The following is a 15,865-nucleotide window of genomic DNA, read 5'->3' on the forward strand; positions in this document are numbered from 1 at the left end:
AGAATGGTTAAAGATAAACTCCACAATTTCCCGAGGCTCTATCCTATCCTCATAGCTGTATTTAACCAACCAAAGAAAGTCAGGCCACTTGAATCTTTTAATTGGATTTTACCTGATCATATACCCAGCCTGAATCACTGCCTTTATATAATTTTAAATAGAAGAAAGAAATACTGAATTTCTTCAGCTGGTTGCCTCAGCCTGAATATTCTCAAGTGAACCCAATGCAATGAGTTGGAAAGTGAAAAAATTTTGCAACCTTTTCTTGGAATGGAAGGGAAAGGGGTCTTTACCATGCCAAATAATTGGCTTGACTAGATTTTTCCTGCCTGAGATGACCCATAGCTTGGATGTCATGAAGACACAGCCTCTCTGTTTCTTTCCTGTACTCAGAGAAGGAACGTTCCATTCCACGCAATTCATGAATTTTAAAAACCATGAACCTTCCTTCACATTCCGGAGGAACACAAACGTTTTCCTGTCAGAGAGCTGTTTTGAGCATAAATGCTCAAGTGATTGCGATGGTGACAGGGAGAGGCCTTTTCAGACTAAGTCTTTGTTCTGAGCTGGCTGGAGGCTTCAGGACTAGGAAGGTCTGGACATATGGTTGGGCACAGAGAGTAGGGACTGAATTTACCAACCACCAACTGCCATAACGGCCTTGTCCCTGGAAAATTGCCAGCTGTTGAGCCAACTGCCAGTGCTACCATGTTGTCATTAGACAATGGACCAACAGAAAATTACTTGACCACAGAAGACTACTAGCTCCCTCTTGTGGCAGAGCACAATGGCTAAATCCTGCCACTTTCCCATTAGAAAGACATCCCCGAATTCCATGAACGAAGGATGAAGGCAATTCCTGAAGCAATTCTATCAGCCCATTTGAGTAATGGTCTTTATCTACACACTTCCAGAGAGCTAATATCTACAGTCTTTTAATTTCAATGACAAAAATTATTTCACTTGAATTCATAAACTGTCCAATGATTCCCCATTGCCCTTAAAATTAATCTCTAAAATCATTATCATGGTTTGTAAAACCCTGAGGATATATCCCCTATTCACCTCCCCAGCTACATCAATTGTCACTCTCCCCCTCACTTTACATTTCTTGAACTTTCTCTCTTCAATATTTTCACACTTGATTGCTGCCTCTGTTAGGAATAGTTGTGACTTCCCTTCCCCAACCTCACCCCATCTCATCTGGCTAAATCTTATGCTTGTGCTAGAATTTAACTTAAATATCACCTCTTCAGGGAAGCCTTTCTTGATCGCCTAAACTAGATCTCCCTGTTCAGTCCAAATTTAGCACCCTGCATTTCCTTACCTAATCACTCATAACACTCAATTGTAATTGCTTATTTAATGCGTATCTTCCCCAATCTGTCCTCTATGAGGACAGATACTGTGCTTGTGCTTGTCATCTCTTTATCCTTTACACCAAACACAGGGTCTATAGATATTTATTGAAATAATGTGTTTGAAGAAGCAAATTCTAGAATGGAAAAAGAGGACCGACATATTATTGTGTGTCAAATATGGACAATGCATTAGGTTAGATATTTGTACATCTGTTATTTCATTCAATCTTCATTTAATACAATTAAGGAAAGTATTATCATCTTCAACTTATAGTGAGGAAAGTGAGTGGAGCTCAGAGAGGTTTTATGTAGCTTGGCCAAAGCTATAAGGGAGAATATGTCAAATCCAGAATTCATACCCAAGTATAATTCCAAAGCCCATGGACTTTCTACTGCATGATGCCTCCTCTTACGTAGCCCAAGTTGACCACAGTCAATTCTTGCTTATTCCTGTCAATGAAAAAATCACATGGCTTGACTATTCTCAAATAATGAATAATGCTAAAATCATCTCTATCAGGTGGTATTTATTTTAGGTGGTGTTTTTGTTCTTCCATTTAAAAAGAGATATTTTAAAATGAGATATTCAACTTCTGAATATCTACAAAGAAAATAACTAAGTCACCCTGGTGAGCTTTCCCAACCAGAAGGCAACAAAGCATCATGAAGCAGAAAACAGGAAGAGGACAAAGTTAGGAGGTAGGCACTAGCCCAAGCCTGAAGGATGACTTTGACTAAGCTATTTCATGTCTCTGAAACTTGGTTCCTCATTTTTGAAATGAAGAGGATGGATTCTATTGTTCTAATTCAAAGTGGAGCTGGTCTCTACAAACTTGCTGATTTACACTTGAAATAAGGTGGCGATTTTGCTTGGTGTTAAAAGACCTCTTCAAACTCTTCAGTCAGAAAAATAAAAATCTTGTTTATGTTAACTAAGTCTTAATTAAACAGAGCAAATAATGCCCAAAAGAATGTTTTCTTTTTTCCTGAAAATTCTCTCCAACTTCTATATTCCTAAATGTAAAGAACTAGTCTCAGAATTCTAATCAGATCCCAAATGGTGCTTACATGCTTTCTTGTTATGCATCTTTTGGGAAATTTGCTTCATCTCAGAATTTTAGTACACCATAAAAAGATTCTCTAGTATCTTGACTGATCAGACCTTGAGGTCCTCCCATTTTAATAATTCCTGATGAACTGTTCAGCTACTATTCTAGGTCTTCTAAAGAAGTATTCCCTAAGATGTTTTAAGAATCCCAGGAAGGAAAGACATCTTCCCAACCTAACTGTTCTCTGCAGCAACTGATATGTAGTTTGCTTTCTGACCTTGAATAAAAATACTTAACCTTCCTGGGCCTCTTATTTATAAAATGAGAGCAACAATACCAACTCTAAAGTTATTAAAATAATTTATTGCAAAATGTTTGTGAAACCACTACTCAAAGGGCAAGTCTCTGTTACATTGTGTCTGGGGCATCTGTCTTCAAGTTCTACCAAAAATTCAAAATTGTGTTGAGAGAGTACCGTTCCATGGAAGGAACACTGGCCTGAGAATAGAAGACCCAGGTGTAGTCTGGGCTCTGACACACCCTAGCTGTAAGGCCTTGGGCAAGTAGTTATCCTCCTTAAGGATCTATTTCTCATCAATACATGGAGGATTATATTATACATAATAATGGCATGCTGATCAAATGTGCATACAACTGCAAGAGCTGGTTTAGATGCTCACTGAACAAATTTGCTCACTGAACAAATCAGAATCCCAAAGGATTTTGACAAGTTGGAACCATGCACCAGATCTAAAGAGAGTTTATCTAATAAAGTCCTATGTTCATGGCCAAAAAGCAAGCAACTAAAAAGGAAACATGAAATTGCAGGAGTACATGAATGAAGAGACAGTGAAAAGAATTGGAGACTGGAAGCGAAATACAAATCAATAGCACTTTGTGGCTATCCAAAATAATATTTGCATGGGTTTCTGTATCAGTGAGGAGCTTCCTCTTCTGCATGACAGTCTTCAGACAAGTAAGCAGCATCACTTTCTCAGACTTCTGCATGATGAACAGTCCTGTTCTTCCAATCCTTCCCCCTGAGCCATAGTTTGCTGCCTCATCACCATCTCAGAGTTGTGTGTTTCTTCCATGGGTCTTGTTAGATTTTTGGTTGCAAATACAGGTTTTATCTCTTTTAAATAAAGCTCTTTAAATTTGGTTCATTTGGTTCATTATTCCAGATCTTCAAAATCTTCAGGGATTTTGATCTGCTCACAGTCTTTTTTCCTCTGGATGGCAATGGGATCTCAAACTATGGGTCATGTGGAAGGACAGAAGGAATGGGAGCTGCACAATGTCAGGTTTTCTAGATACTAAATATACTATATTTAACATGTATGTATTTTATATATAACAAATATATTTAAGTATTTTATATAACTATATATAAATAAAATATTTTGTATTTAATTAATTAAATATATTATTATATTTTCTCTTTCTTTCAACTAAGGAATAAGAGATCCACCATACTCAATGTACATTTCCTGAGGTAACTAGTCCTCTAGTCAATAAGACATTATTTCATGAAGACTCTGGAGAAAGAATTAGAATCCTCTGGGGAATTCAAAACAAAACAGCAGACCTGGTCCTGCTTCTAGAGACAGGGACTTGAGATAAACATGTATGAATTATATAGGAACCACAAATGAGTGAAACTTCAAAAGGTAAAAGATATCCCTCCTCCAACCTAGATTCAGCTTAAAAGACTAACATTTTTGTAAATGAAGGGGGGAACCTGCAAAGATAAAATATTGAATGTGTATGCCCCCAAATGTTAATAGTGACCCAGGATGGTTGGAATTATACTTTGCTTTGATTTTTTTCATTTTACTCATCTGTATTGTCTAATATCCTCATTTTTGTGATAGAAAAAGATATAATTTTTTGGTTCTTAAAAAGATTCATATATAAACTGTGTGGTCAGGTCTGGCTCCCAGGCTTGACATCTCCTCTGTTCCTCACAAAAAGAAGAACAGTATTTCTCCCTGCTGATTCGGTGCATGCCCATAACAAATCCTGACTGACGGGGGACAGAAGCCATGTAAGTAGCCCTAGTACACTGTCTCTCATAAGCTGTCCCCTCAGCTTCACTCCACTTCTTCTACTAGATACCACCTCAGTCCTGAGCCCCAGACTCCTCCTCCCTAGATGAGTTAATTCTCTCCTTCAAGCTTCTGTACGTGGCCTGTGTTGTTCTGACCACTCACCCACCTGATGGCTGGAGCCCTGCCCACAAATCCCAGCCCAGTGAGGGCAATTCCAGTGCTTTTCCCTGCCTGGACTTGCCATTGGGACACCCAACACCCCCAGTGTGTGGCCCTCCTTGCTGACCTCTCGTTGTGATCTACAAGATATTGGACTATTGCTACAGCTTTCCAACTGGCCCCTGCCAATTGCCTTGTCTCTCCCACCACCCACTACTGCACTGTGGCCAAAGTCATGTTTATAAAACATACAAATCATCCCATAACTCTCCTAATTTTTTCAGTGGTTCCGCATTTCCTACAAAGTGAAATTCAAATCTGTTGCCTGGCTCAAGTCTCCCCCAAGGACCTGACTCTTTCCTTCAAGGGTATAGGCCACCTCTTAGTCCTTCTGTTTCACAATAAATGTGGACAGAACAGTGTTTCCTTGGATTCTCAGCTCTGCCTGTCTGTTTGCACCTTTTCTAGCCATAACTGCACCTGGGTCTGTTTCAGTCCCCTTCTAGTCCAGTCTCCATGGGTAGTTTAAGGTACTGTGTGCTGCCCCCTCCCCTCCTCATTTTGAAGATGTGGCAGCATAACTTCTACTCAGCCTGCTCTGTTTATGCCATGAAGATGAAGGGTGGCTGAAGTGTCCTGAGGCAAGAGGAATTAGTCTAGAAAGAATTCATGCAGCACGAACTTCTTGGGCATACCACTGGTGCAGCTGCACAGGGCCTTTGCTCAGAAGAGCCCTGTGCTTGGGTTTAATACTCTACTGTTGCCATCTTGAAATTTTTAATAATTTTATCTTTGAACTTCTGCTATGTAAGTGAAATATGATGGAACAGTGGAGCAAAAGTTTGAGTGTAAGAGATACATGCAACATGCGTGTCTGCTTCTGTTTCTTGCCACCACGATCACATATAGCATTTGTGATATCCCATGAGTACAGAATTCTGGTAAATCTACATACTTGGGAGTTCAGAAAGACTCAAAAGTGAGTACAAGGTGAGCATGTTACATTTGCAATTGAGTAAACTGACACCTTAGGGAGACCACTCTTTCCATTTGAACCAGAATTTGCTTTGAGTGCAGAAAGAAGACAGAAATATGAATGCCCAAGGACCCTATCATATCCTTCCTTATTCACCTTACTTCCCTGAATTGGCCAATCACTTATGGTGGAAAGATGACACAGAAAGAAAGGGAAAGGTAGGGTAACACTTGGTTCCTTTTCCTTTAAGTTATTCATTACTTATCAGGTAGAGAATGTTGATAGAATGTGCATATATCAAGAAGTGAAATTTAAAAGCTGAGTTAGTTTTGTGTAGCATTTCTACTGTTCTGATAAGAATGAGATACATATGCATGTATGATCTATGAAATACAAATGTGCAACGACATTGATTCTGCATACAAGTTAAATGCTCTTATATTTGCTTTTAGACTGACATTTGCACAATGTAATTATGAATGGTAAAATTCATGGTAATAATTTAAATTTTTAATTACTTAGAATGACATTAAATAGCAAATTTTAAACACCATGACAAATCATGAGAGAGTCTACAGAAGAAAGGAGAAAGTAAAAAAAAAAGAAAGGAGAAAGTATTTTTTAGTACCTTTCATGGCACTTTTTTCATGCTTTTTAAACAAGGGACCCTGCACTTTCATTTTGCACTGGACCCTGCAAATTAGGTAGCTGGCCCTTCACAGGCAAAAAGGAACCACTTTCTATCCTGACTATTAGCAAACCCCAAATTACACTTATAAAGATGGAGGGAAAAGCTTATTGAGTGCCTACTATGTGTTGTGCTTTGGTCTGATTAAAGACTAAATTGTCTGTTCCAATGGAAATTAAGAACAGAATCTTTTCCCTCTAATCCAAAGTCTCTTACACAAGGAACACAGCCTTGACAGAAATGAACCAACAGCACCCAGACCTTGTGGGGGAAAAGGGAGATGTCCCAGCCCAGGAGAAATAAGGACTACAGACCTCATCACTCCAGGCAGTGCATGCTGATGGAGGGGAGGAGGATGAGCACTTTCTTAGGGATGAGTCCACCATCTCTAGTTAGGAAAGAAGTGGGAAATCCACAGTGGCTTCTAGCAGGTGTATCACCAACTGCAAGAACCACTGGACATATCCTGTTGTTGCAGGCTGCCCGAGAGAGGGCCAGAGGGTGTAGTCAGGATGTTAATGGTAAGTAGCCAGGCATTCATGGGCTGGGCCACCCAAGGACAGTTGCCCTCCAATAAAAAATTACACAGCAACTGCACATACTACTAGACTTTAGGAAGTTGCTTCAAGAAAGCCTCCTAGTTTCATCTAATTTAGGAGACTGTCTGATGATCGAAAGATGAAAATCCTATTGTAAGCAGTATTTGCTTGAAGGGGCTCAGACCTGCTAAGATAGGTGATTTTCCTAAGAACCCTAAAAATAGAGTCAAGAATTGGGAAAGGGGACTTCCCTGGTGGTCCAGTGGTAAAGACTCCGCCTCATAATGCAGGGGATGCGATTCTATCCCTGGTCAGGGAATTAAGATTCCACATGCCTCGGGGCAACTAAGCCTGCGCACAACAACTACTGAGCTCACGCGCCTCAACTAGAGAGCCTGCGTGCAGCTAACTACAGAGCCCGCGTGCCCTAACTAGAGAAGAGAAAACCTGCACACCACAACTAGAGAGAAGCCCGCGTTCCACAATAAAAGATCCCGCATGCCTCAACGAAGATCCTGTGTGCCGCAACTAAGACCTGACGCAGCCAAAAATAAATTAAATAAATAAATAATAAGTAAATCTTAAAAAAAAAAAGAATTGGGAAAGATGCTAAAGTTATAATAGTTCATCTAACCCTTGAAGAAATCTTGTGCTATTGTCCTTATTTCACCCATATTCTTCCCACCTGCCACCACCATGGCAGATGTCACTCCATGTAGTGATGGTAGGACTCCACAGTCCTTCCCCAGCCTCTGATGGACAATGAGTTCTCTGAGCCAGGGAGGATGGCTGATATTTCTATCCACCTCAATGCCTCATGCACTAACTAGTACTAGTAGCACTGTGTAAATGTTTGCAGAAGGCAAAAATACACCAGAAAGAAAAACACAAGTTGGATTATTAAATGCCACATTTCAAAACCAGGCACTGCCCCCAGGAAGGTGATTTCTGTGTTCCCTAGGTCCCAAGCACATGGAAACATTGGGTTCTGTGATTTATGAGTTCTGAAATGTTGCTTTCTTACATAAAACTGGACTTTTTCTGGCGCCATGATGGGACCTGGGGAATGCAGAACACCTTTCTCAGACATCACCGATCACCCACTGCATTAAATGTGGAAGAGGAGCTGTTAGCTTCCACGTCCTGTGGTCTGGATCAATGGTTTCCCACCCAACTGCATCAGAGTTACCTGGGGAGGGGGTTCTCAGGATCCACTGAAGACCTACTGAATCAGAATTTGGGAGTGGTGTGGGGGATTTTTAAACCTCTTCCATGTGATTCTCATATAACTGATACACAAACCAGCACTTGGGAACCATTGCCCTAGGATGACAAACTGTTGAAGCTGCATATGTTTCTGAGACCCAACTCAATTTATACCAAGAATCAATTTGAATTACATAAATGTTATGCAAAACCCCTGGCCAAATTCTTTCCGGGGTCTAAAAAGACTTCTCAACACTCAGGGTGAAATTAATTATTTTTCCTTATCTGGGGGAAAAACACGAAATTTTCAGACTGTGACTATTGAACAATTTATACCTTATGTGTGTACCTTTTTGACAGTTGCATTTCATATCTTACAATGAATGGAACAGGTAGTATGAGGCTCTCAAGTAATACAAGAAATCTTTGTCCAAATGCATACCTCTGCTATTTAATCTTCCTACTGAAGTACAGAAAAAGATTTCCCTATTGAAACTGCCTCAGTGATATTGCTTTCTGATTATTTGCCATCACTGCCAAGTATTTCTGCTCCAAGAACAGTTAGAAAATGAGTTAGAACAACTGCCTTCTCTGAATCAATGTCTGTTGTAGGCAAAAACCTCTATGCCCTACTTCCTACTCTGCTCACCCCTCCAAAACAAAAAGATAGAAGGTGCTGTTGGTCAACTTTAGCTATCCTGAAATTTCCACCTCATAGCATATTTTAGAAGAACCAATATTGGGGTTAACCCAGACAGGACTTTCAGCCAATTACTGACCAATCCCTAAAAGAACATTTCGTACAGGCCCAGCCCGAGGCCCTCAAGACAGCTAGGCCCACACGTGGCATCTGTCTCCCTGGCATCCCTTTCTTGGGAAACTATGCCCACTCCCAGCTCTGTGTGATTCTGATGAGGCTGTCAACTCAGGCATGACATCTCCCCCACCAAAAGGATAGGAATGAAATCTCTGTTGACAGCAGAGCCTTCCCATGTCCTGGATGAGTGATCACATACACAAAGCAGGCTTACTACAGAAAATGTAGATTATACTCAAAGGTCAAAAAATAAATAGCTACATTTTTCAGAGAGAACCACTGTTAGCCATTTATTGTGCATCCATTTCCACACACACATACACACATGCACACACCTGTGCACACAATTGAATACACTGTTTTGAAATCCATTTTTTTCACTTTACATCTTGAACATTTTCCCATGTGCAAGGGTACCATCTTGTGGCTGACACAGAAGATAATCAGAAGACACATGGCTTTCTAGTGTGTGAAGTTATGAGAAATACCAGCTAAGTATGACTGCAAGCCCCTCTTTAAGGGAATATTTGCTTCTACAGTAATAGAATATAAACATCAGTGTTTGTTGATTTTTTAAAAATGTGTGCACGTAAAGCAAATGCTCAGAGAATTCACTGTCCCCAACTGATAACATTCTGGCATGAGTGGGAAAGTATCAGAACCTTAAAACACTTGAGAGAGGAAAAATGACTATGTGAGTATTTAGATCTCTTGTTGTGACAGTAAGTCATTTATAAGAAACTTTGGAGTAGTGAAACGATCACAAGAGCAGGAGTTAAAATAACCAGACTCCAGTCCTAGCTACATGAGTTTCAGTGACCTTGGGTCACTGAACTTCTCAGTCTCTGATTCTTCACCTGGAAAAGGGAAAAAGTACCTGTGCTATGGGCTTCACAGGGATGCTGAGGTCACATAACATATAGAAAGGGTGTTGAAATGTGCTAAAACACCAGACAGAATATAAAGCCTTATTATTGTTCAAACCAGCTGGATTAGCAATGCGGATTTTTTTAAAGAAATAGTTTAGCCTTGCCCCTTAAATATTTTCAGACATGATCCTAGTGGAGGAAAGAATTCCCTGAAGGAGGGGCAAAGCTTTTCTCTCAGAAGAAGTTGTTAGGAGGAAAAGGGGTGAGTAGGGAAAGGTTAAGAAAGACAAATTAACCCACCTTTTTAGGTGTCAAGTATCTAAAAAATTAGGAGGATAACAAGGAGAGCTTTCAAAGGCTGAAGTTTTTCTAGGTAAAGACTTTGACAAAGCAATGGATTACAATGTCCAGTTTAAAATGTTGGACCTATATGCTCTCAAAGCACAAGAGCAACAGAAGAAACCACAAAAGGAAAGACTGACATATTTCTCTCTCTTTATAATTAAACTTCATAAGCCAAAGGTCCAAAGGCAAAACTGAAAGACAAGCAAACTTGATTTTCGTAAGTCCTTTGCAACATATGACAATAAGACTCACGTGACTGGCTTGTTTAGTCCTAATATGCCAAAGGGTATGGATATAAATATACACCTTATAAGAGAAGAAATATATTTTTTAACTATATGAAAAAGAAAGTTCAACCTTTTGTAATCAAATAAATACAATGTAGTAACTATTAGATACTATTTTTCACCTAACTGATGTGAAAAGAAGTTTTAATGAGAATACTCAATGCTAGAAAAGCTGTGTTGAGACACTCATGAATTCCTGGTAGAAGAATATATAGGTGCAATGTTTCTGAAAAGCAATTTGGCAATGTGCATTAAGATGCTTACAAATATGCATGTTCTTTGAGCCATTAATTCCATTGCTGGAGGCTGAAGAGTGAAATGGATAAGAATGCAAGGCTCTGAGCCAGGTCACCTGAAATTGTCTCCCACCTCCACTGCTTACTAGCCAAACAATTGGGCAGGAAATTGCCTAATCTCTTCATGCCTCAGATTCCACATCCATAAAGTCAGGTAATAATGCTACCTATTTCACAAAATACTGTGAAGATTATTATCAGTAAATGAAAGCAATCTAGAATATGCCTGGTACATCATGAAATAGTATTAATATTATTGTTGTTATTTTCATTAGAAGAGTCTAGCAGTAAATCTGGAAATTGCATTCATTTAGGAAATATGTATTGAGCAGTATCTTTGGTTGGGCAATGGAAAACAAAATAGTCATGGTCTCTGACCTAAGGAGCTCATAAAGTACTATATAAAAAAATTATGCTCTTAGATGTTCATTTCAATAATATTTATAGTAGCAGTGATTAGAAATGAGGTCAATATTCAAAAATACGTCTATGAAATAAAAGATTGTACAGCATACTGTGGATTACTGTACAGTCAGTAAAACATGTTTATGAGGCTTAATTTCTTCATGAGGTAGATGGGGATACCACAGAGTCACTAAGAGGATCAGAAGAGTCATGAATATTAGGCGGCTTTGGAAATAGTAAAGTAATATACAAATGCTAATTATTATTATTTGTTAGGGTCTATAGAAGCTCAATTATGAAAATAATTTTAATGAACATTTAGTATGAGCCAGATACTGTACACACATTATCTCATCTAATTTCCACTTCAAACTGCAAAGTTTAGGAAATAAAAATATACAATGCCAGTTAAATTTTAATTTCAGATAAACAATTTTTAGTATGTCCAAAATGCAATTATTCCATTGTTTATCTGAAATATTTGCACATACTCATACTAAAAATTATTCATTGTTTATCTGAGATATTGGAATGTACTTGTACGAAAAATTTATGTTGTTTACCTGAAATTAACATTTAACTTGGCACCTTGTATTTCATCTAGCAACCCTAAATCAGTCCTTTGAAATAGATATAATAATTATATATGTGAGAAAGAGAGAGACAGAGAGAAAAAAAACAGAGGCAGAGACAGAGAGAGTCGGAAACAGAGATTCAGTTTTGGTTGGTGCAGTAGGAGATCACCAGCATTCCTACTATGGACCATATAGAGGAGAAGTGTTAAATCCAGAGGCAGAATAAGAAAGGCAGATATTATTACCTGGTTCTCACTACTGTGTTATTGTTATTTAAAATGTTATAATTTTTCAGAATACATTAAGCCCAAATTCAAATACTAAACATAAAAAAAAAGTTGCAAAGTCAAATCTAAATGACTTTGGAATTATCAGCCATTTTGGAAGACTGATAATATCAGTTCCTTCTTTTAGTGCAAATTATCTAGAGGTGGGAGAGTAAACATGTAAATGCTTATAAGTTGTTTTGAGTTGATTAGATTTCAAGATCTGGGAGCTAAACCTCGAGTTGCTTCATCTCCATTTGATGGTGGCAGCCGACTTGTCTTCTGCTATTTCAGTGGAGCTTGAAATGATCACAACTGTTTGCTTCACTTCAGTGTGCACCATCCCTCCCATTTACAATCAACATCACTGTGTAAATTCACAGTGACACTAGTGATGACAGAGGCATTATCAAGCATCTTTTTGCTGTTGGGGAAAAGATGTCACTTTACTTTTGCGAAAGGTAGGTACCAAAAAAGGCCAGTATTCAATACATTTCATGGTACGTTGCAAAGGATGGAAATGTGTGTTTGCGTGTGTGTGGGTTTTATCTTTTAATACAGATACCAATCCAAAAAGAGGAGGTCTTAACTGGGGGAAGACAGGGAAAGTGTCCCAGGCGGCCTAGGCTTCAATCTCAGCTCTGCAATGATCTGGCTATGTGACCTTCCACTAGTCCGGTACTCCTCCTGAGCCTCATATTCACCAACTGTAGTCTGACATCAATATTGCTCTACTCCACAGGAGTATTTTGGGACAAGGTTTCAAACCTAGAAGACATCTTGGCTGTATGCTACTATGAGAAGAAATTATAACTGATTCAAAGTGAAATGACTTCAGAAATAAGGGGGCAAACTTCAAATCATTATTGCCCATCGGGGAAGTCTGATGATAAAGTATTCTGTTAAAGACACCAGTGTTTTCAAAAGCACCAAAGGAGGGGAGAATTTCAGAGCTTCAGAACTTGAAGACAAAGATCTCTATCAGTGCATCTCACACTTTCACGTGATTAGAATCGTCTGGGGAACTTGTTAAATATGCAAATTTCTGGACCACACACCACTGATTATAAGTCAGTAGGACTGGAGTTGGCCAGGGAATTTGGATATTTAATAAGCTCCCTGGGTGATTCAGAGGCAGGTGGTCCATTTTGAACACTTTGGGAAACATTGGTCACTATAAATATATAGTTAAGATTTTTAAAGGCAATGAGTTAAAAAGAAAATGGTAGAAAGCAGAAAGTATACTTGTTTCAATATAAATTCTGGGACAGGAGAGACAAGACCCTCCTGAGAGCAGGGCAAGGAGAGAAGGATTCATAGCAATGTCTGATCTCTCAAAAAGTCTTTAAAGTTGATCTACAAGAGCCAGCTGGCGAAGATAATGGAGGAAAAGGACAAATCCAAGAATCTAAGAGGCCATATAAAATTGGAAGAAAAACATGGGAAGAGGGACAGAAATGGCCACAGGATAAACAGTGGCAATCTTTTGCATGGTACCACTGTTGAGGCCTACAAAGAAGGAAGAGATTCAGGAAGGTCACTGGTCAGAGGAAAAAGCCTATTCATCAAAAAGGAGAGTAAGAGGCAGGTGAGTGAAAAATAGTAAAAATGTGAGTGTCCTTATATTTATAAGAAAATGATATACAATGTTCATGGAAAATTTTTGGCAAGAAATAAATTAAAATATGTTCAATGTGAAATTATCTTTTAAAAATATCCTACAAGAATTTTAGAATAGGAGATGAGAAACTACTTTGAAAAGCATAAGGAGTAAATAATATGGTTATTTCTTGAAGCATTTTCTGTGACTATCAAATCTGTCCACTGCCTGCCTGGCTTGGAAGCTAGTTAAGGAGGCCTGTATGACATTATCTTTGTATCCCCAGTGTGCACCACAATGTCTGGCATATGGTAAGCACTAACTGGATGGATGAATGGGTAGGTAGATGGATGGGTCGGTGAATCAGGTTAAAATGAGAAAAGCCAAGGGAAGAGTTGCATATTCACATAGTATTCACCAAACTTCATAAGCTTCATTTTCTACTTTTCTTGGACTGAGCTGCTAAGTGGTTGTTACGAGATTTGGCATATTTTAGTACTAATACATGCTGGCAGTCATGCATGAACCTCTGACTGGGACACGTTTGTCTTCCTGAAGGAAGTACATCTTGATTCATTTTACCTGATGTACCAGTTATCTACCTGTTTCCCCTCAGCTCCACATCCACCTTCTTCCAACTATTCTGTATTGCTGGGGCTTGGTATCTACAAACTACATTTCCCAGACTCATTCGTTAGCTGGCAAAAGAAAGAACCATTATTTCTTTCTCATACTCTTTTGCTTCGGCTGGTGTTTCTGGAAGTAGTTGCATCCCGTCAGTGATCCAAGCTTCTGCTGTAACTGCTATTCTTTGGTGGTCCCAGCTGTGGCCAGGGAGACCATCCTCCACAGCCCTAGCATTGGCTAGGTGGAACCCCTAGAAGCCTGATCTTGGGATCCAGTCCTAGAGTTTATAGCTGCTTCCTACAAATACTAATCTCTGGGTATCACTCTTTATCTTTTTTGCTTCTCAAGCTCCCTTGCTTTTTCTTTTTTTCTTAAATCCCTTCCAATACCCATAAGACCAAGATTTGTATTAAATTCCCTCTGTTTGAAACTTCTATTTGAAACAGAAGTGGTTTCTGTTTTTTTGACAATACTCTGACTGACACACTTGGTAAAATCAGGGGAAGCGTGATTACATTAGATATTAAAAGCAGAGGTTAGAGAACATTTCATGTGTTCCATAAGAATCCAGAATAGAAACTGAAATTAAATTGGAGAATTAGATTATTATTTAATAGCATATGTAGGGGATAAAATACCTTCCTCTCATCCCAGCATATCTCCTAGCTCATACTACCTTATTATATTGTGTTTTTTTAATCCGCTCTGCTTTTTCACACAGATTACAAGAATTTCCTCTTCATTGAAGCCTCTCTGATTACCCCAGCTAGCCTTGATCTACTTACTCTGAATTCTTTTGGTTCTTCGGTTCTCTCATTTCTAGAGTATCTCTCCAGATAAATAATCAGTCAGAGTCTTCCCCTGAATCACTTCCTAAGCCAGAGTGATCATCAGAATCCTCAGAAAAATATATCCAGATGCCAGGACCCCACTCCCACTCCTAACCTCCTGAATCAGAATTTCTGGAGTAAGGGGTGGGCGAGATGGGGTAGAAAAGGCATATAAAACATTCCTCAGATAATAAACCCCTCAAGGTCAGGGCCCTCCCATTTCTTATGTAGCTTTTACTGTGCCTAACACAGTTTACGCAGAGGCCATAAAATTTGTCCATTTTTCAATGAACTGACGAAGTGAAGATTCCCAAGGAGACCAGTTGGTGTCACTACTGCCCAATTAATATTTCTGGCCCAATGAAAAGCATCTCAAGTAGTAAACTTTGACCTTCCCTGGACTCACTGATTCCATACTTTCATCCGTCTTTCCATCAGTTTTCTTTCCTAAGAGAGAAATGTAGAAACCTAGCCAAGAAAATAGACAGCAAAACCTAAACAGTGCAAATAACCTGAGTTCTCTGAAAGTAAATGATGGCATGTCCTGAGGCTGCCAGGCTTCAAGTGAGGAAGTAAGAACTAAAAAGAGCGGAAGTAAGCCTCTCCTTGGCCTGAGGCCTGAGATTTCCTTGCATTAGGTTCTTGGAATTAGCATTCTGAAGAACAAGCTTAAGAAATAAGCTTAATGAGCTTGCAAGAAAAACTAAACTCCAAACAGACTGCATTTTTATTCACGTTTTGTTTAATAACATTTGGAGTTGTTATTTGAAAATTTAATTTTCCTTTTAGGTCTACTATTCCCACATTATTGACTTAAATTATTCCTGACTCCTGGATGAGCAAACCAATCTAGGTTTACCATGAGCTATTTATTATGTTATTTTTAAGGTGATATAGAACCCTCACCTATGACAGAAGC

The sequence above is a fragment of the Eubalaena glacialis genome, chromosome 9 (genome assembly GCF_028564815.1).
Source record: "Eubalaena glacialis isolate mEubGla1 chromosome 9, mEubGla1.1.hap2.+ XY, whole genome shotgun sequence".
NCBI classification, from domain to species: domain Eukaryota; kingdom Metazoa; phylum Chordata; class Mammalia; order Artiodactyla; family Balaenidae; genus Eubalaena; species Eubalaena glacialis.